We start from the raw sequence: 22,184 nt of genomic DNA, 5'->3' as shown, positions 1-22,184 counted from the left end.
CTGTGTGTATGCATACATATATATCTGCCTTAATATGGCATTTTGTGAACATATTTAATTGAAAAATACTTCTCTAAGCACCATACCAAATTGCTATTTTTTCCACTTCTAAATTTCAGAAAAACTGCTGAACAAATGGCCTTAATGAACTAAATTGCTCTGTAGTGGAATGAATGAATACTTAAGACTTTTAAACTTCAAATGCTAAGCATCTAGTTTTGTCCTCTGGGAACACAAAACAACGTAACAGTTGTATTATTAGAGTTACTACAGATTTTTCTGCAAAGTATCCTCATGATATAAAATTTTTTCGATAACTTTTTTTAATGGAAAGAAGTCTTCAAAGTTAGGATTTATCACCAGGCCTTGGGTGGTTAATTGATATCTTTTAATATGCCTAAAGGACACGCTTACTAAAGTGATTAAATAAAGGGAAATATGATGACTACCAGAATATGACCTGAAATACTTTATTGACTATAAAATTGAAAATGATTGGCTTCAGTGTTTCCTCTTTCAGTGTTCCCTTCTTTTTATGACTCTCATTTTCAAAGAACACAAGATTCAATGTATCTGTGAATGAAACCAAAAGAAGCATGTTATAACTTTAGTCTTCTGATCTTTTTTAATCTTGCAAATAAGTGAACTTAATTACTGTTCCCTTTGTTTTTAAAGTTATTCAACTTGTGACAATCAGCCCTACAGGCAAAATAAGTGTTAGGAACCCTTTTTACTGTTGATTTTGAAAAGTTAACTGGTAAATCATTTATTGTTTGAATAAATGACTCATTGGAAAAGACTCTGATGCTGGGAGCGATTGGGGGCAGGAGGAGAAGGGGACGACAGAGGATGAGATGGCTGGATGGCATCACTGACTCGATGGACATGAGTCTGAGTGAACTCCGGGAGTTGGTGATGGACAGGGAGGCCTGGCGTGCTGTGATTCATGGGGTCGCAAAGAGTCGGACAGGACTGAGCGACTGATCTGATCTGATGTCTGATATTTCCCTTCAGGCAGAAGGCTAGTATATATGATCAGAAGACTGGCTCTTCTGTGTGGCATTGCAGAAAGTTAGAGGTATTAATCAAGTAACAGGCTTCAAGACGTCAAACAAGGTAAAGAATACCCATCATTTATATCTCATGTCCTACATGCCAAAAACTGTATAATGCTCTCAGGGAAAAATATATCCCAGCTCTAAAAATGCTTATGTGTGTGCTAAGTTGCTTCAGGCATGCCCAATTCTTTGTGACCCTATAGACCAGACCATACTACACCAGGCTTCTCTGTCCATGGGATTCTCCAGGCAAAAATACTGGAGTGGTTTGCCAAGCCCTCTTCCAGGGGATCTTCCCAACACAGGGATCGAACCCACATGTCTTATGTCTCCTGCACTGGCAGGTGGGTTCTTTACCACTAGTGCCACCTGGGAAGCACCAGAGATGCTTACAATCTACAGTACAATCATACATAGAGATTGTTATTTATAATTGTGACAAATGCAATGATGAATTAAAGTTTTCCATTTTGAATGTCATAAAATCTCTGTAAAAGGTCTCGTTAAAGCCAGTCTTAAGAGAAAATTAAGTCATGGTGCTAAGATTAGACATATTATAGTTTTGAACAAAGGTTTTTATGGCTCCAGAGTCTATACTATTTTGATTACATCATTCATCATAATCTCAAAGACAAAACAGAGCCTCACATATCCAATTTATAACCTCAAGATGTCCTAAAGCCTGGAAATATCATGCTAAACAATGCTTTTCATGTCAGTTATCAATGGAAGAAGCTAAGGACATGTGAAAAGAGTAATTCCAACCTTCTCTGTAGTAATGCCAGAGACAGGCATAGCTTTAATGGTGGCTTTGCTGGACTGCCTAGAATCGTTTGTACAATCATTCTACTGCCGTTTTTATATATTATATTTGAAGTGAAATGAAGTGAAGTTGCTCAGTCATGTCCAACTCTTTGCGACCCCATGGACTGTAGCCCACCGGGCTCCTCCATCTATGGGATTTTCCAGGCAAGAATACTGGAGTGGGTTGCCATGTCCTTCTCCAGGGGAACTTCCTGACCCAGGGATTGAACCCGGGTCTCCTGCATTGTAGGCAGACACTTTATCATCTGAGCCACATTGGCTTCAATTAAGCCTCACCCCTTAGTTTCACATACGTGACCAAAAACAGTCATACTCTCAATCCAAAATCTGTTGGGAATAGCAAGTAAATGGTATTTTCTTTTGACTGGCTGCCTAGATGTGAGGATAATTAAACCCAGGGTTCTTTATGACCAATTGGTAGCCATATTTTCCATAATTCAAGGAAATCTACCAGAGAATAAAGGCACTAAAGAGAAAAGAGGGAGAGACGAAGAAGTGAGAAAGGGAGGAGGGAGGGGAAGATAGGGAACTTTTCTAGTTCCTTCTAGCTGGCTCCAGAATCTCACTATGTATGGGGCACAATAGGAGGTAAGGAGTTCAGCTTCCCTGGCTTTAGAATCATTAACAAGGATTTATCAGTGTGTCCCTACTATAAGTCAGATCTGTGCAAAATGCTAGGATGTTAGCCTAAGTAAAATAACATACCACTGTATTATTATAACTTAAAGACCATATCCTGTGATTAATGTCTCAATGCACAGAGTTGGACATGACTGAAGTGACTTAGCAGCAGCAGCTCAAAAAAAAAAAAAAAAAAAATTACTAAATGATCCAAGACTCAGTTTTTAATAATTCCTCTATTTTTTTCTCTATAATCATTATGTATTTTTAAAAATGTGACAAGACTATTTAAAAATAACTTCAATGGGAATTTTTCTGAATTCAATCTAATATTTGCAATCATATGTCTATGAAGCACATTCTTTCTCTCCTCACGCTCCCCCTCCGCAACCACACACACACACACACACACACACACACACTTCTCCTTCTCCCTTTCCCTGCCCCTTTCCTTCTCCTTAGCATAATGAATTTGAAAGCTAGGGAAACGGAACTATTTAAAAAAGAAATTCTTATTGGTCAACTTTTCTAGTTGCAGTTTCCGTGTAACATTACATCCAACTAAGAATGTTGCTCGCCATCTGGCTCTACAAGGATTGAGTCATTAGCCACCGCAATTGTTGACCTTCGAGACACTCTGAAAGAAGTCCAGGGTGCAGATCAGGAATGATGCACTCCGTGCTCTAGGAAAACTGGAAGAACAGGCCTTCAGATATTTCAGGAGAAAATGTTATGCATCCAACTTCTTGATTGTTCCCATACTTAGAAAAACATGAAAATCATTAAGCTATCTGTGGTTCATGACTAGCTTATGTGCTTCATAACTTCTCTCAGTATGTGGCCTGACTGCATGTACCCATTCTCCAAAATCACATATATGCTGAACCCCTATCCCTTTCTTTGGAGCAGTTCTTCAGAGGTATCTGAGAGACTGTATCCTGGGCTATAGCACTTGGTAAATCTCCAAATAAACCAAACTCATAGATCTCAAGTTATGTGTCTATTTGTCAACATTAAGAGACAATTTGTTCTTTTGCTTCAGTATTACTTGATCTTTAAACTATTTTGTCCCATGCATACTATGAATCTAAGTCTAGCAAATCTAGCCAGCAATTCTTAGATGATTACACTAATGCAAATACAATTTGACCAACATTCACTGGACACTGTACTAATATTGTCCTTGTCCTCAAGGAGTTCACGGTATACTGGGGAAGATATACATGCAAAATGTACTTAAACTTCAGAGTGAGAAGCATAGCAATAAAAGCATGTGCCAAATATGAAGGTAACATGGAGGAGAAATTTATTCTATTTGGAAGCATTTAGAAAGGCCCCAGATGAGAGTTGATTCAAGAAGTAAGGTTCAGTTCAGTTGCTCAGTTGTGTCCAAATCTTTGTGACCCCATGGACAGCAGCATGTCAGGCTTCCCTGTGCATCACCAACTCACAGAGCCTACTCAAACTCATGACCATCACATCAGTGATGCCATCCAATCTACTTATCCTCAATCGTCCCCTTCTCCTCCTGCCTTCAATCTTTCCCAGCATCAGGATCTATTCAAATGAGTCAGTCCTTTGCATCAGGTGACCAAAGTATTGGAGTTTCAGCTTCAGCATCAGTCTTTCCAATGAATATTCAGGACTGATTTCTTTTAGGACTGACTGGTTTGTATCTCCTTGCAGTCCAAAGGATTCTCAAGAGTCTCTTCCAAAACCACAGTTTAAAAGCATCAATTCTTCAGCAGTCAGCTTTCTTTTTAGTCCAACTCTCACATCCATGCATGACTACTGGAAAAAACATAGCCTTGACTAGACGGACCTTTGTTGGCATAGTACTATCTCTATTTTTTAATATGCAGTCTAGGTTGATCATAGCTTTTCTTCCAAGAAGCCAGCGTCTTTTAATTTCATGGCTGCAGTCACCATCTGCAGTGATTTTGGAGCCCCCCAAAATAAAGTCTGTCACTGTTTCCATTGTTTTCCCATCTATTTGCCACGAAGTGATGGGACTGGATGCCATGATCTTGGTTTTATAAACGCTGAGTTTTAAGTCAACTTTTTCACTCTCCACTTTCATCAAGAGGCTCTTTAGTTCTTCGCTTTCTTCCATAAGGGTGGTGTCATCTGCATATCTGAGGTTATTGATATTTCTCCCAACAATCTTGATTCCATTTTGTTCTTCATCCAGCCCAGCTTTTGCATGATGTACACTACATGTAAGTTAAATAAGCAGGGTGACAATATACAGCCTTGATGTACTCCTTTCCCAATTTGGAACCAGTCTGTTGTTCCATGTTCAGTTCTAACTGTTGCTTATTCACCTGCATACAGATTTCTCAGGAGGCAGGTCAGGTGGTTTGGTATTCCCATCTCTTTCAGAATTTCCCACAGTTTGTTGTGATCCACACATTTAAAGGCTTTGGTGTAGTTAATGAAGCAAAAGTATGTTTTTGTGGAACTCTCTTGCTTTTTCAGTAATCCAAGGGATGTTGGCAATTTGATCTCTGGTTCCTCTGCCTTTTCTAAATTCAGCTTGAACATCTTGAAGTTCACAGTTCATGTACTATTGAAGCCTGGCTTAGAGATTTTTGAGCATTTCTTTGCTAGAGTGTGAGATGAGTGCAATTATGCAGTAGTTTCAACATTCTTTGACATTGCCTCTTTGGGACTGGAATGAAAACTGACCTCTTCCAGCCCCATGGCAACTGCTGTGTTTTCCAGATTTGCTGGCATATTGAGTGCAGCATTTTCACAGCATCATCTTTTAGAATTTGAAATAGCTTACCTGGAATTCCATTCATCAACTCCACTAGCTTTGTTTGTAGTGATGCTTCCTGAAGCCCACTTGACTTCAGATTCCAGGATGTCTGTCTCTAGGTGAGTGATCACACCATCATGTTTATCTGGGTCTTGAAGATCTTTTTTGTATAGTTCTGTGTATTCTTGCCACCTCTTAACATCTTCTGCTTCTGTTAGGTGCATAGTCTGCTTCTGTTAGGTTTATAAAGTGGGAAGGACTGAAAAAAATTGCTAGATAGAGCATCAGTGATAGAAATCAAGAACAAGAATAGTTTTCTTGACTTTATTTCATGACACTATTGTTAAAAGTTATGTGTGTGTATGTTAGTTGCTCAGTCGTGTCCGACTCTTTGTGACCCCATGGACTACATGCTCCAGGTGCCTCTGTCCATGGAATTTTCCAGGCAAGAATACCGGAGCGGGTTGGTGTTCCCTTTTCCAGGAGATCTTCCTTACCCAGGGTTCTAATCTGGATCTTCTGAACTTCAGGCAGATTCTTTACAGTCTGAGCCACAAGGGAAGTGCCCTTCCAACCAAGTTACTTAATTTCTCGGGGAAAATAAGTTATGACAACTTCTTCTAGGGGAAGAGCTAGGTAGTAAATATTTTTGGTATAGAACCTGTGTTGTCTCGATTATTCTGTTCAATTCTCAAGCTGTAATTTGAAAGTCAGTATAGGTAAATATACAAAGAACAGGGTGTGACTGTGTGCCAATAAAACTTTATTTTAAAAACAGGTGATATATGGTTTGACCCATGGCCCATGGTGTGCAGGTCTATGGTATACAGTAATTACCAACAGCACAGAAAAAAATGATCAAATGACCCTCAATTTTTTTTGACAGTTTTCTGTACCAGTGAAATAATATTCTGGCTGGGGGTGGGGGGTGAAGTTATTAAATTGTTAAATACTCCTTATTAATGTCTTCTGTTTTAAACTCAGAGCCTAGGTACACAGTTTATTTTCTTTCTAGTTCAATTTGTCTTTGGGGAAGGGACAGAAAAGTCTGTAGAGATGCTAATTAGCTTTCCAAAAGTGTTTCAATTCCTTTCAAATAACAAGTTTGGGAACTGAATAAATTTTATCACAGAATAAGTTAAGTGTAAGAGATGGTATTCAAGGAACACTGGGGACAATTCTTTGAACACAGGATAAAAATTATTACTAGAAGTGCATTTTCTCTAAAAAGCAATAATCCCAAGCTTCTTTATAATTTAGAGTCTTCAAGTTCCCTCAATTACCACATAGAATAAAGCTAAGGACATATAAAGACATAAAAGGAGATAAAAATTTAGTTCAAACAACAAGGGTAAAGAGAAACAGATGGAAATTTCAAAAGTATCACTGCAAAGTGGATTATATTTTGTGTTTATAAAAGAATATATAGAAACTTTTCTTCAAGATAATGCAAGTTAAAATAACTTACTGGACTTTTATTTCCACAAAATAAATAAGAAATAAAGTGTGGTAACTGTAATTCAAAATTAATTCTCCTGACCTATTTTAAGATTTTTTCACTAAGCTCTTCTAAGTCAGAGTATTAATATATTTTTTATCATAAGCTCTTTTTCTTTGTAACTAACCTCTAAGTCATAGTATTATTTTTGAACATAGCTGTATTAAGTTGTTAACTTCTGGGGTTTGTTTTAGTTGTATAAATATGTAATATACATACAAAACAAATATAATATAAACAAAATTTTAAAAATTATTAAACCTTTGCCACTTGCAAGATTTTGGGGGTCAATTGTTTTATTTTAAGCTTGAGGTTTTAAAATTTGGTTCATTAAAAGTTCCTACTTGTGGGCTTTAGAAATGTAGATTTTTGACAGTCTTTCCTCCAGGTGTTTCTGATCCAAGAGGAAATACTAAACTTTCCTAGATCCAAATGACTGAGTGAAAAAAAGCTTGCTTTTTCAATTCTGCTAATAGAATGTATTTTATTTCTACTTAGTTTTGATGCTTTAACAATGCTATTAATACTTGGATACCCATTCTGTAGGAACTCTCTCCCAAAGAACTTCATATGTGTTAGGCAGTGATGAGCTTGGATTAAAATTAGTGTTCTGTTTTCTTATTTTAATATACATCAGTAATATTTTCATTTTAGACATTACAATTTATTTTGCACTGTTAAATACACATAATTTTAATCACTTAAGCTAGTTTAGGGTGAAAATGTAATGAATAAATGTAGCTTAAGGTAAAGAGACATAGTTGGTACTTCTCAAGGTATTTTTCACTTTGCTCACATAATCCTGCCACTTGTCTTCCCTTACCAGGAGAAGGTATGCTAAGTCCGTATCTATCAATAATTACTTTAATTGTAGATACATTGGAGAATTGTAATTTCTCTAATCAAAGAGCACACTGTAGCTGAATGAATAAAAAACAAGAACCAGCAGTATGTTACTTACAAGAGATTTACTTAAGCTTTAAGAACACACACCGACTGAATATAAAGGGGTGGAAAAAGATGTTCCAGGAAAATGGACAGTAATATAAAGCAGGGGAGCTAACTATGCTTGTATCAAACAAAATAGACTTTAAGCTAAAGACTGCACTAAGAGACAAAGAAAGTTTAATAGAAGTCAGAGCCATTTTTCAAAGTATAAACAATAGACAGCTTGTAGCTAGACTTACCAAGAAAAAAAGAGGAAACTAAAAATTCTAAAGGAAGAGGCGACTTTAAAATGAATACCACACAAATACAAGGAATCCCAAGAGACAACCATGAACAATTTCATCCCAACAAATGGGACAACTCAGAAAAACAGATAAATTCCCAGAAATATACAATCTAATAAGACAGAATCATGAAGACACAGATCTGAATAGATCAATTGCTAGGAAGAAATTGAATTAGTAACCAAAAAACGCTCCAACGAAGAAAAATCTAGGACCAGATGGCTTCACTGGTGAATTCTACCAAACATTTAAGAAGAATACATACTAATTCTTCCCAAACTTCTAAAAAATAGAAGAGGAGAGAGAACTTCTAAATTCATTTTATGAGGCAAGCATTACCGTAATACCAAAGCCAGGCAGGGATGCTACATAAAAAGAAAATTATATTTAAAAACAGACCAATATTCCTGTGAGTGAAAAAAATTCATTAGCAATTTATATCAGCACAGTAAATTCAATAATATATTGGAAATATTATATACCATAATCAAGTGGGATTTACTCCAGTGAAGAAATGATGGCTCAATTTTTACAAAACAATACATTAAAAACCAAATGAACAAAATGAAGAATACAGATCATAAACATCTCAATGAATACAGAAAAAAGCATACGACAAAATTTAACATCCTTTCATGAAACAAGCTCTCAACAAACTGGGTGTGGAGGGAAAAATACTTTAACATAGGAAGACAATATATGACAAGCCCAAAGAGTGTGTTAACACCATACTCAACAGTGAAAAGCTAAAAGTTTTCCCTCAAAGACAAGGAACAAGACAAGGATGCCAATCTCAAAACTTTGATTCAATACAATGCTGAAAGTTAAGGACAAAAAGATTAGGCAAGCATTAAAAATAAATGGCATCCAAATCAGAAAGGAAGAAGTAAAACTATCTCTCTCAGCAGATGAAATGATACTGTATATAGAAAACCCCAAAGATGATAATAAAATTGTTTAAATAAATACTTTTAATAAATTTTCAGGATAGAAGATAAATATATAAAAATTAGTTGGTTTTCTATATACCAAACTGTCAGAAAGAGAAATTAAGGTAATTCCATTTACAGTAATGTCAAAAGGAATAAAATACTTAGGAATAAATTTAACCAAGGAAGTAAAAGATTTTTATACTGAAAACACTAAAGCATTGATGAAAAAAAAAAATGTATGACACAAATAAATGATGCATGTGGAAGAACTAATATTGCTAAAATGTCCATACTACCACCCCAAGTAATCTATAGAGTCAATGCAATCTCCATAAAAGTTTCAATAAAATTTCTCTAACAGAAAGAAAACACACCCTAATATTTTATGAAATCACAAAAAATGTGGAGTAACCAAAGAAATCTTAAGAAGAACAAAGGCAGTCACACCCCACTCCAGTACTCTTGGCCTGGAAAATCCCATGGATGGAGGAGCCTGGTAGGCTGCAGTCCATGGGGTCGCTAAGAGTCGGACACGACTGAGTGACTTCACTTTTACTTTTCACTTTCATGCATTGGAGAAGGAAATGGCAACCCACTCCAGTGTTCTTGCCTGGAGAATCCCAGGGGGAGCCTGGTGGGCTGCCGTCCATGCGGTCGCACAAAGTCGGACACGACTGAAGCGACTTAGCAGCAGAAGCAGCAGCAAGGAAAAAGTGAAACTACCAGTCTCTAAGACTGGTCCCCATAGTTTGGTCTGAATGGGTTCCAGTATCTTATAGGACTAGCAATTATTAATTCTGTCATAGTGGTCATGATGCTAATCCATTGCATTCTATCTAGAACCTGAATGCTTTTGTGCATTTGTTCTTTCATCAGTAATTTCCATGATGCAATAAGGAAGTCACAAGTATGTAACGTACGGTATAGGGAATAAAATCAACAATATTGTCATAACTTTTTTTTCTTTACTTTTAATTAGTTGGAGGATAATTGTTTTACAACATTGTCTTGGTCTCTGCTATACAACAACCTGAACCAGCGAATCACATGCTCTAAGTTTAGTTTGCTCACCTCCAGCTTCCCTATGCCAACAATCTCCAACCAGAACATACCTGAAGCTTTCCTCTCTTTACACGATACAATTTCTCATTCCCTTCTCTGACCTTGAGTCTCTGATGGTGACTGATTTCCTAGCTATGAACAAGTAACTTATTCATTTTCATTTGGGTGGTCTTCATTCATTTACACATCAGTTAAGTCTTCATATCATAAAAAAAATCTGATAGTAAGATAATTAACAATTTTGATAGCTCCTGCCATTAGATCAAATGAGAATATTGTGAGAATCGTTCTCACAATTCCCATCTCTTCCTCCTGAAGCAATATGCCTATTGTGGGTTTTTACAAACCTTAATATGAAAAGTCTTCCAACTGCTAATAGTGACTCCTTCATTTTAAGTTGCAATCCACATTGAAAACTTTGCCAGCAAATTTCGTGTCTTCTCCCTCAGACTCAATGTTATGACCTACATTTCCCACATAACGTTAGATATGCCTAGTTCATTTGAACCATATATCCAACATAAATTGTCACTTTTCTTAATAATTTCCCTTATCTCCTTGTACTTAACTCTCACCTGATCACACTTCAGTGATGATGAACTTTCTTATGCATCTTTTATTTTGCTGTCGTATTGTTTCTGGCTAGTATCCAATTATAAATTGCAAATTCCCAAAGACAAAACAATTAAATTCCACTGTAATTTTGCAACAGAATATAGCACAAGACTGTACATTTTATGGATAATCATGTCTTATGGGCAATGGGATAATAAATGGGATTAAAAAAAAAAAAAAACAAGAACCAAATGATCTTTGTTCTCTTTCTAGATCCTTAAATTAAAAAGCAAAGCTTCTCAGAGTTCTGAGATTTCTCTGGAACAACGATTCTCAAGATGTGGTCCTTGGACCATCATCATCTGAGAGCTTGTCAAAAATGAAAATTCTTGCCCCTTTCATTCACATACTGAATCAGAGGGCAAGAATTTTAACCCTGTCACATGGTGATTCTGAAGCAGGCCAAAGTTTTGGAACCAGTATGGTATACTCTTAGTACTGCAAGTATGGTCCACGGAACCAGAAGTTTTGGCATCACTTGGTAGCTTGTCCAAAGTTCAGAATCTTAGGCCTCAACCCAAACCTGCCAGATAAGAATATATATCCTAAATAAGAATCTGCTTGGGTGATTTGTTTGCATATGAAAGTTTGAGAAAAGTTTGTCTGGAGAATTTCACTGTGCAGAAATTATCAAGAAAAATCAACCACCCATTTTATTTTGTTTTTGGTCCGAGAGGAGTATGTTACTAGCTCTGCTATTAAGAGTCAATCGTGCCCATCTCTTACTAACTAGGAGTTTACCGCCATCATGTCAAGAGTTTAAGATCAGTCATTATGTATTTACACCACAAAAATCAGCAAATACTTCAAAAGTCAGAGCCTCCCACCCCTGTCCGCTGCTTTACCTGCATGCCAATGGTAAGACAGGTCATTTTATTAAATCTTAATCTAAAGTATGGTATATTTAGCTGACCAGGAACCAGAACTTTTTGAATCAAAACTTTATCCTCTTTTTGAAAACTTCTACTGGCTTATATAGCAGTATGATTTTAACTAAGGTTTTAATCTGTACTGTGGTTTCTTTCTGTTAAAAGAAAAATTTCCAAGTTTGATTCTATAGTTATTGAGAGGGTTAATAAATTCACAGTGGAGCTCAAGTTTTGATACTTTAGTAGGAAAATTGCAACCCAAGGTCAAAGCAATATGTTATAATATTAATGGAATTATTGAATAATTCCAAGAAAATATGAATGGCATTTTAGTAACTACATTCAGCAACATTATACCAATCATAGTATTATGAATTATTCAGTTGTGTGAGACTAACCATTCTCCTTCCTTCACTATTAATCAGATGAAGGAACATTACTGTGACCTTGGTTAGTTGTGGTGGGATTTGTACCTTTTAGAAAGAGTAAAACGAAACTAGCTAGAGCTGATTACTATTTTTCTATATTAGCAATTTTTATTAAAATAGACTTTCTGATGTATAGAATTTCATGTCCATAACCTTAATACTGTGCTTTAAAAAAATCTTCTTTGTGAGGTATGTTCAACAACAGAATGCTATCAGAAATATAAAAGCCTGTTAAAGCTAGAAAGAGATTTACAGTCACAAGGCATGAATAAAGCATCTGCCAGAAAACAAAACAGAGAGATCAAACTTCCTAAGAAGCTTGGACTAATAGACCCAAGAGTTTTCCCTGGGCTTCTCATGTGATTTTAAGATGTGAGAATAGAGACAGTTGATAAATGTTTTCAAGATTTACTGTTTTCAGTGGTTCACTGTCAGTGGTTACTATTTCTTTCTGCAGGGAGAATATGATATATAGCTTATGAAGGAGGACTGTGGTCAATTTCATAATTTCTGACATACTAATAAAAGTATAACAAAGTATTCTATGAATTTTGCGTAGCAAGTTTTCTGGATACTCATGTATTAACCTAGTGGATGGCATTGCCACCTATGTTTTGTGAAGCAGAAAAAAATTGTATTAAGGGGCTATTCACACTAAACCTCCTGACTTTACAAACAGAAACACAAGAGTATACTTCAATAACTGCCCTAGATTTAAAACTAATGTTTCTTTACTATTTACATTGTTGTTGTTCAGTCGCTAAGTCATGTCCAACTCTTTGGGACCCCATGAGCTGCAGCACGCCAGGTTTCCCTGGCCTTCACTATCTCCCTGAGTTTGCTCAAACTCATGTCCATTGAGCTGATAATGCCATCCAACCACCTCATCCTCTGTCACCCTCTTCTCCTTTTGCCCTCAATCTTCCCCAGCATCAGGGTCTTCTCCAATGAGCCAGTCCTTCGCATCAAGTGGCCAAATATTGGAGCTTCAGCTTCAGTACCAGTCCTTCCAATGAATATTTAAGGTTGATTTCCTTTTAGAATTGACTGGTTTTTATCAATATTCTACTTCCAAAATATTTCATTTATAATAAACTACAGATTACCCAAAAAGCATAGATAATGCATTGTAATGATGTAGTTATTTTCATGCTCTATAACATAATATAGGAACAAAGATAATACCTGAAAATGTTGAGTTCATCTGCTCTTTTCAATAATTAAAGGGTCTTTTAAAGGTGAGATTTAGTCAAGACAAAATGATTACTTCAGAAGACAGTGTTCAAACAATATTTTTCTCTTTATAGAGTCTTTATCTCTCAATACAGTTGTCCGCATCACAGAAAAATCATCTTACTTTTCAGATAGGAAAATAATGAGGTCAAGGACAGTGCCACATAATTGGCACAAGATGGTGGATTAATTCTCATCTGAAATATTTTTAGTAAGTAGCATTGTAAGCCAACAAAAACAGTAATTTTCTGTTTTTGTTTTGTCATACTTTAGTATACCATAATGTAACAGAAGTTTCACTTGAAAAAATTATATTTAATTTGGGAGGAAACTGCTGATACTATAAGACCATGTGAAAAGGCAGGTTAGAATAAATTAATACTTTTGGGGAAGATAGGGGCTGTTTTATTTACTTTTTCTTTGATATTCATGCAACATTTCAGTGCTTCACATTTTGAAAATTATAGAAAATACACTATGTCAATAAGGACACTTTCAGCTGTAAGTTTGTAAGCTAGTGTCTCAAAATAGTGAAGATTCAGTGTAATTCTGTTCTATTACTGCTGTAAAACATAATTACAAATTCAGTACCTTTTTTAAAAATCAGTTATCTCAGTTTCTGTGGGTCAGAAGTCCAGGAAAATCAGATACTGTTCAGAATCTCCCAAGGTGTCAGATGTTTCTTTCTTGAGGCTCTAGGTGAGGATTCCTTCCTTGGTTATTTGAGTTGTAGGCAGCATTCAGATCGTTGTGGTTGTAGGAATGAGGTGGCCATTTCCCTGCTGGCTGTCACCTCAGGGTCAGTTGTAGCTTATAGCAACTATTCATAATCCTTGGCCTGTGGTCCCTTCGCCATCTTTAAAGCCAGCAACACCCAGTTGAGTCAGTCTTGCGCTTTGAGACTCTCCTGCCTCTCCTTCTATTTTATCTCTGCAAACTGTACTCTTGCTTTCTACTTTTATGGGCCTACATAATTACATTTGGCCCACTGGACAGTCCAGAGCACTAACTGTATTTTAAGGTAGAAGTAACTTTAATTCCATATGCAAAATCACCTTTCCATCTAATGTAACATATATAGGCATAACATGAAGGGATAAAGGATATGAAGGCCAAAATTCTACCTATCATATTCACAGTTCATAATAAGTGAAGCAAAAACCAAAAGAAAACATGCTAAGTATCTCTGGGTGATGAAAATTAACAAGAAAATCTTTATGAAAATGTATTATGAAATATTAATTTTAGTGACTAAGAAAGTAATATGAATTTCCCAACAAAATATTATGATCTAATCACACAAAGTATATGGTGTGGGGGAAAAAAAAATAAGAACTCTTCCAGGGGAGAAATACTGATGATACATACATTTACAGTCAATGCACTTTGGACAGTAACTGCCTTCTAAAAGAGTGAAACACAACTAAACATTATAGTAGTAAGTGGATGCTGCTAAGTTGCTGCTAAGTCGCTTCAGTCGTGTCCGACTCTGTGCGACCCCATAGACGGCAGCCCACCAGGCTCCCCCGTCCCTGGGATCCTCCAGTCAAGAACACTGGGGTGGGTTGCCATTTCCTTCTCCAATGCATGAAAGTGAAAAGTGAAAGTGAAGTCGTTCAGTTGTGTCTGACTCTTCTCGACCCCATGGACTGCAGCCCACTAGGCTCCTCCGCCCATGGGATTTTCCAGGCAAGAGTACTAGAGTGGGTTGCCATTGCCTTCTCCATTAGTAAGTGGATAATGCTTGTTAAACATATTTGGAAGTGACTCAGTTACTTTTCTATCTTATTTTGCATTTAACATGTTAGATAAAGAGGATTGACATGCCAATATCTTCTGTTTCTTTGTATCTTAAAAAATTTTTAAGCAAACCACTGATTTCCACTTTTTAGAGAAAATTAAGTAGGTGGAGTTTCCCTCCCATCTTAAAGAATCATCAATTTTGCTGATATAATTGGCACCCTTATCCCATCTTACAATAACTCTACAGTAATGATGCCCTGTGCATTTTGCAATTCAGAAACTACAAATCTATTGACCCTTTAATAGAAAATAAATTAAGCATTTTACATTCAAATCTCAGTAGGTGAACAACACAGTCCTCTTGTTAAAATTCATGAACATAAGAAAGAACCAGATATTTTAAGTTATAAGGGACTAGAACAGTTTTAATAGCCTTCCCCAAGCCATGGCCATGAAACATTTCTACACATTTCATCAAATTATTTCATATTCATCTTTTATATAGATTTCCAAGTTTGTTTTAGCCAATCTAATGTTTCAGTGCTCAGCTAAATTCTCTATACTCAGAAATACCACTTATAATTACATAAATACATTCAAATTCTAAGCAGTAATAGGTGATACCAAGAAATCTTAAATTCTAAAAAAATCATCACCCTTAAATTTTAAAATAATGATTTAATGATTCTAGAGTGATGGAGAAGCCTTCTGGAAAAGTATTTACTAAAGTAGTGTTAAAGAAGAACCTGCCTGAAAACACATATTTGACAATGCCTAATGGACTATAAAGAAAGCTGAGCACCAAAGAATTGATGCTTTTGAACTGTGGCATTGAAGAAGACTCTTGAGAGTCCTGTGGACTGCAAGGAGATCCAACCAGTCCATTCTAAAGGAGATCAGTCCTGGGTGTTCACTGGAAGGACTGTTGAAGCTGAAACTCCAATACTTTGGCCACCTGATACGAAGAGCTGACTCATTTGAAAATACCTTGATGCTGGGAAAGACTGAAGGCAGGAGGAGAAAGGGACAAAAGAGGATGAGATGGTTGGATGGCATCAATGATTCAATGGACATGAGTTGGGTAAACTCAGAGATGGTGATGGACAGGGAGCCCTGGAGTGCTGCAGTCCATGGAGTTACAAAGAGTCGGATACTACTGAGAAACTGAACTGAACTGAATGAATATCAGACTACATAGGTTTATTAAACACTTGTTGATTTTCTTTAATAGAATCAGAGTTAGCATTTGAAAGTATACCATAAATCTTTTTCTGGCCTTTAGCAGAGTACTTATTTTGGTATCTTGTGAAATTATACTATAAAAATCAATTCTAATTACTACATATAATACAACACAGGCAAAAGATAGGGAAATGAAATGTTAATGGTAAGTGATTATGCATTAAACTGCAAGGATTTTTATGATGAGAAGTTCTGAGATTTGATGCTATCACTACTCTTAATTCATTTTTATTGAAGTTCATTGAGCAAATAGCTTAAGACCCATAAAGCAGTTTTCCTGGAATAGTTTGTGGTACTGATATCCAGTTTTATTCATTCAGGCTTTACTTATTGGGTGCACATTTGATTCAGTGGACTATATTGGATGTGCATGCGTGTTAAGTCATTTCAGTCATGTCCGACTCTTTGTGACCCTATGGACTATAGCTTGCCAGGCTCCTCTGTCCATGGGATTCTCCAGGATACTGGAGTGGGTTGCCATTCCCTCCTCCAGGGGATCTTCCTAACCAAAGGATGAAATCCGTATCTCTTTCATCTAGCCTGCATTCGCAGGCAGATTCTTTACCACTAGCGCCACCTGGGAAACTCCTATTATATGGGGTACCAAAGGAAATACAGCAACAAGACATTAGAAATAGTTCTAAAGATGCAATGATAATATGACAGTTATTACATTAGAATCTAATAATCAACTGTCTTACATTTTTACTCACTGTCATCTTTGTGAGGGCTGAGATTATATCTTTCTTATCGTGACATCGCCCCAGGCTCTCCTAGTGCTTTGCAAACAGTTAAGTGTTCAACAAATATTATCTTGATGTGTTTGATCTATGAATGAGTTCAAATTTTATGTGGACAAATATCACTGAGATGGTGCACAGGGAAAGAGAAGTCAGTGCATAAAGTTCATGCCTGACTACAACACCTAAAGACAGTTTTTCTTCTCATACATGAAGAACATTAACTGAAAGCCAATAATTACTCTTCTCCCTGGAAAACTAAAGGGAGTCCTCAGTTCAAAAATATGTATGCCTGGCTTTAGTTAATTAGTCTGACTCCAGCTTTTCAAAGGAATATAAAGTTGATACCTAGCATTTTAAAGTAATTTAAATAATAATTAACTCATAAGCTATTTGTTACTCTTACAAACTTCATAATTCAGGATTTTATTTAATTTTTACCAGTTTGTTTCTGAGGTTATGAGTACAGTTTCCAGCTCACTGGTGATAATAAAAGATCTTTAGTAACTGAATGCTTTACTGCTTACCATTCCCACAAATATAACTGATTTATCCATCCTAAAAACGGTCTTGGAAGCCCTTTCACATACACTGCCCTCATTTCCATCACTGAGGAAAATCCAATGTTTGCTATTTTTCATATTTCATTCCAGGTCACAAAGACACTAGAGAAACTTTTTTTTTTTCCCCCAAAAATTGCCTTACAAGTTAAGAAGGAAATGGAAAACCTTTGTAATTATGCAAGTAAATAGGATATACATCCAGAATTTAAGGGTCTTAGGGTGGAAGTAAAAAATGAAAAAATAATTTTAAAATAAAAAATGACATGATCACTAATCTGTTATATAGTGAGTACAAAGTATCTCTTATCAACCTCAGATTTTGTCACTGATATTATGAGAAAGGTAAAAAGTGACAAGAATTTGAACAAACAAAGTAAAATGCTTTAGCTGCTGAAAATATCAATAAGCATATCCATTAGAATGTCATTGCTTTACAGAGAAATTTTGTGGCAACAGAACTCCAACTATGTAAATGAGCCAATGACCTTCTAAACATTACTTTTAGTGAATGCATCAGGGTGATTAAAATTAAATATGGTTTAAGTGTGATAGTGATGAATTTGTTTATAAATTTACGGGATATGGGATAGATTAAGTCTCACAGCTATGAAGCTATCACTCTCTGTTGTTTTAGAAGCAGATAGTCTAACGTTACCAACTCTGCACTTGGGAGTTTTCTGATTAATGTGGTCGGTTTTCATCTTTTTCCGTTTTGTATTTGGTTGTTTCTTTGTATGCATTACCAGTATAGATGCGACATGTAGCAACAAATCAAACGGATTATTAATATAGCTGTTCTGTCTGAAATGAGTGTAAAATGATGATTCAATACAGAGAAGTTCAAACTATGCTTTGAAGTAAAATAAATCTAGGCAACAATAATGCTGAAAGTATACCAAGTAAACTGCAAATCAAATATTTTTGCAACCTGTCAATTCCCAAATCCTCTGTCGAACTTTTCAAATAACAGAACTGTATTTGTGTGATATGTGCACTAGTCTTGAAGCACTAATGCCAATGTCTGAATAATAATACTATCAGAGTTTCAATCAAAAAATGAAATTTGTGTTGATGCCTGGGTGACATTTTTTTCTTAGGTATAGTGCTGAATGCTCTAGATGTACAAAAGAAAGTAATCTTCTGTCTTCTTTTCTGACAAATATTTAATAGAACAGCAATAGCTGTAATAAGTGTGGGTGGCCTTAACTTTCAATTGCAATGTCAGATAAAACACTCAAATCCAAGTCTATCTGTTCAGACACTCCGTTTTTTTAAAAATTAAACCAGAATTGCCCTTATAAAATAATGTTTTAACATCTATTAGTGCACTCAAGATGTGAAGAATTTCAGGAAAAAAAAACTTAATGATGCAATAATGCTAACTTTATTGAGGCCTTCTATTACTCATGTTTGCCTGTGTTAATGAAAGTTATTCATGAGGCACTCATTCCTACAGGGTACTAAACCACTAGTCAAATAAATTACAAATTAAAAATGTTAAGTGGAATATTCATCCAATTATAGGGAGACAATAAGGGAGAAAACCAGTATTGGAGTAGAGAGCATCTTGCTTTTACATATATTGTTTTTAAATAATAGTTGCAGAGCTTTATTTGCTGTCTTTTACAATACATTGATATATTTTACTCATATAATATACTTCACTTTATATTATTACTCCTCTGGGAATACATGGTTTAATTGTTCCCTATTCTCACAGACTCAACTGGAAAAGGAAAGAGAGACATTAAACTTATAGGAAGACTGCTATATAAGTCTATTTAGGATCAATGCTAAATCCTTTATTAGCAAGATGAAAACATATTTCCAAAATCAATGTTGAATCTCAAGAGTAGAAATATACCATAATATTACAATCTCTAAATATGATGTCCTCTACAATTTACTAAAATTAGGAAAATATTTGAAAATCAGGTTCATGCCTTGTTATAGTCAGACATAACATAACATAAGGCCAGTTTTGTGTTTCTAGCACATTTCTTCAGGAAACACTAAGTATTTAACTACAGGAACTATAGGCTTAGTAGAGTGCTGCCCACCAGAGGGCAAAAGATGAATGAGTCCATATCCTAGTAAACCCTATAGGGTATCATTGCAGAATACTACCAATGTAGTCATCTGAATTTCAGTTTTCACAAGCCAGATTTCCAATTTTCAAATTTACAAGCTTAATAAAATACCTCAGCTCTTTTATTTTATATCTTCTATTTCTCTCCAAGTCACGCACATGCTTTCCTCTACTATCGTGAACATATGGAGAGTAACTATAAGCATTGTTTTGTCATCATTGTCTACTAGGCCCATCAAATTTTTCAGTCTGACGCCATTTTTATTTATTTATCTCCTAAACGTGGATGACATTTTCATTTCTTTGCCTACCAGAGTACTTGTGATTGTCCCTGCATATTTTACAATCTTAGTTGCTGCATTTTCATGTTTTTTTAAAATGTTGACCTTCGTTCTGGCATGCAAATTATTTGAAAATAGTTAAATGCTTTCAAGGCTTGTTTTTAAGTTTCATAAAGGCAACTCAAAAACAGCTTTCATTTAGGGCCAACTTAACCCCACTGATAAGAGAACCTTCTGACAATTCTACCAAATAACCTGTGTGTTATAAGATTTCCATTCTGGTTGGTGGGAACAGGAACTATTCCAATATTTTTCTCTTAGATTTTGGGTAATTCTCTCTTCTGCTTTTGTAATCAGCACCAAAACAAAGACTTGAGGGTCACTCTCTTCATAGGGCTTTCTCTCTCTCCTTCCATCTCTCTCATCCTCCATCTTCTCTGATATTTGTTTCACAAATTCTAGCCATCTTGGCCTTCAGGAACTCTGGCTTCTGCTTTCTCAACTCACTGAGACTTCTGAGGTCTGTTTACTTCCCTTTCCTATACAGTGGCCTGGGAAAGCTAAGCAGTGAGCTGAGGTGCCTGTAGTTCTTTGTCCATTTCCCTTCCCTTTGCTTTTATTTCCAATGTATGAAAATCATTGTCTGATCTACATCATCTCTTTTTCGAGTTGTTTAAGACATGAAGCTAAACTTGATTCCTGTTACTTTGTTTTGGACAGAAATAGAAGGATATCTGAGATCTTTGTGTCTGCATTAAAGGGATATTGGTCAAAACCTAAGACAAGAGTTCAGCTACTTTTAGCAAACACAGCTTGTTTAACATGAAGAGCAATGTATGAATTGAGAAATGGATATTCAATCCTACGGAAAACGCTTTCTGTGACATCTCAACATCTGACACTTGCACTCGGGTTCCTGGTGATGACAGAAATCAAAGACCAACAAAACCCACCCTTTCTCCTCTGTTGGGATAAATTATGTACTTGAATTTTAAAAGGCAGAAGAATTGCTAGTGACTGTGCTGAGAAAACAAGGCTATGTAAGCCTCTTTTATAACTAAAATTAATGACTGAAATTGTCTTGGCCAATTTCTCTCTGTTAACAGAGCTAAATCTCCTTGTCCTGGTCAGTCAATAATCTTTGCCTCTCTTGATAGAGACTAAGAAGAACCAGTTAACAGTCTTTGTGGTCACATTTTACCACCACCAAATGATCTTTTGATTCTTATTCATGTGTTTTATCTTTACTGTTTCCACATTTCCACAAATTTGTCTCTATCTTCTAATTTTCTTCAGTACAATAACAATATCCACTCTATAAGCTTTCTTATTTATGGACTGAAAGCAGTTTTTTACAAAGCAATCTTTGCAATCTAATAAAAATGAGAGAACCACCACAAATGCTTACACAAACTCACTTATACATCTATAAGAGCAATGTGAGTTACAGAAAGGTATAAAACTTTCACTGAGTGAGAAGATAAAGTAGAAGAAGATTGTTTCGTTCTTCTACATTACCTCTCCCTAAGCTAAAGGGTTAGTAGTACAGTAATACTTATTTTTTATTATCTCAATATTATGGTCGAGGAACTTGCCTCTAAAAAGATTAAAAAAAAAAAAAAGATTTAGAATAAGGACTATAGCAAAAATGCAACGTTTGAATTTAAACTTCTGTGTCTTGTATTTACACAAATTTATCCATGTAGATCACCAGCTGTTTAAGGTATTGCCCAAGTCAGACATAGGAATGTCAAGCAGAACTCTGAGAAATATCACTTTACTTTCCAGCAACTCTACTAATGGATTATTAGATATAATTCTAAAATCTGTTTAGATTTGTTGAGCCAGGTCTTTGTCTTCAGTTTATTGATAAATGATCAGCATCCTCATTCTGCACAGGGACACTTACCACTCCTAAAAGCCAAGAATATTATCCTATTCTTGGACTGTCTACATCTCATTTTTTACAGGTTATATTGTGGTTGAACTCGGAAGCTATCCACGAAGCCACAAACTTCAGTCCCATGAGACACAAATTTATTAGTAAGTTGTCTTTGGGGAGCAAAGAAACTATTCTCTCTCAGCTCATGTGATTTCATAAATATGACAGCTTTCTTCACCCATAGGTCGCCCTGATCAAAATCTTGATCCATAATCTTAAGTAGATATGCAGAATTTAGAATCTAACTACTCTGTTTTTGTAGGAGGAGCCTGAAACTCAGAGAAATTAAATGTTTGGCTTCTATGGTAAGCCAGCATTGTAATTTGCCCTGATGGGACTCAAGTTTGAGTCTTCCTGATCACAAGGCTTAATTAAAGTTTTCCTATCACCCTAAATATTGCAAGTTAAGGCCTATAGACTTTTGTGACCAAGGGTTTTCTTTCTTTGTTG

The 22,184-nt window shown here is 35.8% G+C and overlaps 1 protein-coding gene across 5 annotated transcripts in view; it reads right to left on the bottom strand.

Annotated features, from left to right (window-relative positions):
* The window catches only part of GPC5 (glypican 5), a 1,583,243-nt gene that overhangs the window by 536,481 nt on the left and 1,024,578 nt on the right, over nucleotides 1-22,184 (bottom strand). Inside the window, exon 9 of one of the 5 annotated variants that reach the window (XM_086330180.1) lies at nucleotides 806-15,881. The exons of the other annotated variants lie outside the window; for them this stretch is intronic. The gene's annotated coding sequence lies outside the window, so the exon portion shown is untranslated. Of the gene's footprint in view, nucleotides 1-805; nucleotides 15,882-22,184 lie in introns of those variants that run through there. 5 annotated transcript variants of the gene reach the window in all.

The sequence above is a fragment of the Bos grunniens genome, chromosome 12 (genome assembly GCF_055505025.1).
Source record: "Bos grunniens cultivar Pamir isolate PY7600 chromosome 12, Bosgru_T2T1.0, whole genome shotgun sequence".
Taxonomy (NCBI): domain Eukaryota; kingdom Metazoa; phylum Chordata; class Mammalia; order Artiodactyla; family Bovidae; genus Bos; species Bos grunniens.
This window is presented reverse-complemented; position numbering and strand designations above follow the sequence as displayed.